The sequence below is a fragment of the Nannospalax galili genome, unplaced genomic scaffold, assembly GCF_000622305.1.
Source record: "Nannospalax galili isolate Female #2095 unplaced genomic scaffold, S.galili_v1.0 scaffold257, whole genome shotgun sequence".
NCBI lineage: Eukaryota > Metazoa > Chordata > Mammalia > Rodentia > Spalacidae > Nannospalax > Nannospalax galili.
Window position 1 is genome coordinate 3,503,147 of NW_008340854.1, and position 3,908 is coordinate 3,507,054.

A 3,908-nucleotide genomic window follows, 5' to 3' on the forward strand; every position below is an offset into this window, starting at 1 on the left:
GAGATGGTCTATGAGGCAGCCCATAACTGAGGAAAGTAGGAGATGGGAGAAACTAGCCTAAAGTAGTCCAGAAACTTGCCCTAGGAACTGCTTCTCCTTCACCATACTTCACTGGAAGTTAGGGACCAGGAAGGAACCATTGGGGGTATTACAATAGCAGAGTCCCTTGCATTGGATTGTTCTGGTTTGAACATCTCAGACTACTATTTTCTTTTGTCCCTAGGATCAGAAAAGGATTCCTGGTTTCTACATGGAAAGTATGAGTTGTAAAATGTATTTTCATATCCACCTCCTCCCCACTATCATTCAGTCCACCAAGTGAACACATCTATGAAATGACACAGGACAAAAGAAAACAGCATCAGGGAGACAAGGCCTAGCTGCACAGTTTTCCTGAAACTTGGCTGCTCTGAGTAGATCTGGTCTTCATTCATCATTGTGTGTTGTTGGTCTGGTGATTGGAGTCAGTATGGGGGTCACAGTGTATCCAGACCACTGCATTGTGGAGTCTGCCGCAAACAAGAATCCTATACAGTCAGAGTATGTGTATTCCTCATTCCCATCTGAGTAGAAAACCAACAGCCTCTAGAGGGTAGGCTGTGTTCAATCTATTCTTAGTGACAGTGACAGGTGACAGGCCTGGTCTAGAATCACTTGGGGATCCTGTACAGGCTCGTAGCTGAGATTCTGCAGGCCCTGTAGCTGCTCCCTGGCCAGGACGTGGTCTGATAATAAAGTCTGAGAGAAGTGTTCCTGCCGCCCACTTACAGGGGCAAAGCTGCCTCTGCCCCTAGCATCAAGTGCCCACAGCTTCTAACCTGGAACCCTATTAGACCAAAAGACATTGAACCAAGGTAGCTTTTCCCCTTTAAGAGAATACACTGCTCAATGTGACAGTGGTCAGAGCCTTTCCCACTCCTATTTGGAAGCCAGGCAGAAAAATCTCCTGGTATGCAGGATTACAGGGATTAGTCAACTTTCCCAAAACAGACCTGAAAGTTTGGGTCTGAAATAAGTTTTAGAAAGAGCCTTTCTCAGGGATTCATGACAGATGTGCAGCCCAACCTGCCCTCTGCTGTGCTAGTAGCTTGCTGTTACCTTCATCACAGACCCTGAGATTTGAGGGGAGGGCATCAGAGTTCTCAGAGAAAATGAACCCGTGGTTCAAGTGTCTCTGGCTCAGGTGGAGAAGATCGCATGTTCTGAGCCCCAGATCCGTACTGCCCAGCCCTTCTCTTCCTGCCACAAGCAGCCCCTGAATCCACTTTGGGTTGGAGGGGCCCTACTAGACCCTAATGGGTCTTAGCCAGTCCAGCCCCTTCCTTGGGTTCCTGTAGTCTATCTGTCCCCTTTGGATTGCTAGACCCAGCTTCCCAGTGGCTCTCTGTGACCTGGGTCTGTGCTATAGCTTCAGTTTACAAGCTGGCCTGTACTTACCAGAAAACAAAGTCCAGCCACAGAGGCCAGGCCCTTGTGCCAGAATAGTCAGGTATCTGAGGATGTCACAGTGGACAGATCTGAGGGTTGACTTTAACACGGGAAGACATGTTCTAGAACTCCCAGCAGCTTTCTTGCATGTGAGTTCCCTGTGGAAAAACCATATCCTCGCAGCTAATATTTCTATAGAGGACCTTCTCCTTGAAGAAGCTGGAGGCAGGGAAATGAATTTTTAATAAATCATTCTTTAAATAATGCCTTGGGTCCTTACACCCAGCATGGTCTTCTTCTTAGCCTTTTGCCACCTCAGAAATCTCCTATTGGATCTGACCTGAAGGCCTGAATGGAAAGAAGGCTTTGCCACTGATAGCCAAGTGGCAGGCACTGGGGGCTGCCTGGCCAGGGTCCTACACCGTTTTAGATGCCAGACTATTTGCAGAAACTAGGTCTCTGAGCCCAGAGCAGATTCCATAGTATAACAGGTCCACAAACAGAGTTCAGGTTATCCCAGAGCTCTGTTGGTGCTAACCTCTTTGAAGGATACAATAATTATCATGAGTAAAGGACACAGGCTCATTAACTATCAGAGCTAGGGATGGGGGTAGAATGCTTGCCTTGCAGGCACAAAGCTATAGGTTCAGCCTACAACACCAGAAACAAAACAAAACAAAACCCCAGGACTGGATAGAAATAATGTATACGTCTTCTAACATTAGCTTGCGTCAAGATTACCTGGAAATCTTCATCTAAGAGGCTCTGGCTCAGTAGGAATGAAACTTAAGAATTTGAATTTCTAGTAAGTTCTCAAATGATGCTGATGCTGAAGGGCACACCTTTGAGATGCACGGGTGGTACTAGATCATCTTTCTCACTTAATTTTAAAACAATTTTATTTATTATTTTAATTTTATGTGTATGAGTGTATTGCCTGCATGTAAGCGTACCCATTTCATGCAGTGCCTGCACAGGTCAGAAGAAGAAGGCTTTGGAACCCCTGGAACTGGAGTTATGAATGATTATTAGCTGTCATGTGGGTGCTGGGAACTGAACCCAGGTCCTCTGTTAGAGCACTCAGTGCTCTTTACCACTGAGCCATCTCTTAGCCCCATATCTCCCACTTTAAAGATGCAGAAACCAAGGATGGGACATGCTGTGGGGGGGGAGCAGTTTGGTGGGGTCACCAAGGGGAAGGCAGAATACTGGAAGTGAAGGTCTCCCATACCTGGGTTGGTAAAGTTCCACTGTTTCTCTGATGGCTGCCACAGCCCACTGGGAACCAGTTAAAGCCAGTTATGACTTGGAAAAACAGGTTTGTACCTGTAGCACCCAGTTGGTGCTAGAAATGGAAGTGACATGTTTTGGCATGTCCTGGCCTCTAGGTTGAAAACTGTTTATTTGGACAATTAAGAACACAGTTCAGCTGAACCACAAAATCAGACGGAAGCCTTTATCTTGGGTGGCACACTCTTGGTTTCCTCTCACGCCTTGGCTGGGCTTTGGAGTGGGACTGTGTTGGGCAGGGTGGGTCTGGGAAGGGTGCCAGCTGCCTTGGCCTCCACTCTGCTCAGATCAGTCAGGTGTGTAGGGTTGAGCCTTCTTGCTTATCCTTGGTGTTAGTGATGAGATGGGAATGGGGGTGTTGGCCCCAAATCTGTTCAGCAAGGACCCTGGAGCTTCAGGAGTCCCTTGAGGTAAGGGTGAGGCTGCTTTTACATTTGACTGTAAGATTTAGTATCTGATAGATCATCTTCCCTGCCCCACGATCTTGTCTCAGGCTATCTCCCCTCCTGCTTCCAACTAAGGGATGGTAAACTCACATCTCCCACTCCACCCTCCAGTCTAGCACCCAACACTTCCTTCAGTCCCCAATCCCTTGGGCTTCCTGGGGCCTCTGCCATATGGAGGGGTTCATGGGTAGATAAGGAAGGTATTTGCTTACAGCCCTTCTTGTAGTTGGTAGTTGAAGCTGAGGCCTGAGGCCCCAGGGCCTCAACTCCCACTGAGGATTATGGTTGGGGCAGGAGAACCAAAGCCTTCTGGCCACAGCACTCCCACAAACTCCCAATCAAAGCAAACAAAACAAACATCAGGGAGTTGAAAAGATCCATTCTGAGAACTTGTTTCTGTTGGCTAAACATTGACTCAGTCACTCTACCAATATGGAGGCCACAGGGAAGGCTCAGTGAGGAACCCTGTGAGGGAAGTAAAGCAGACTTGGGAAGAGCTACATCCAAAGCTGGACCATGAGGAAGGGCCGTGGGTCCGCTGAGGGCAAGCCTGCCTTAGCCTCATGTTGAGTGGCCAGAGAAAAAAGACAGAATCCAAGCACAGGCCTATCCCACTCCCAGCTCTGTGCCCAGCTGGCCTACCCTGGCCACAGCTGGTCAAGGTTAGCCACTGCATGGAGACGTAGTCTCCTGATTGTCCCTGGAAATTGGTCATTATGCCTCCTTCTTGGTACCGTGTTCCTC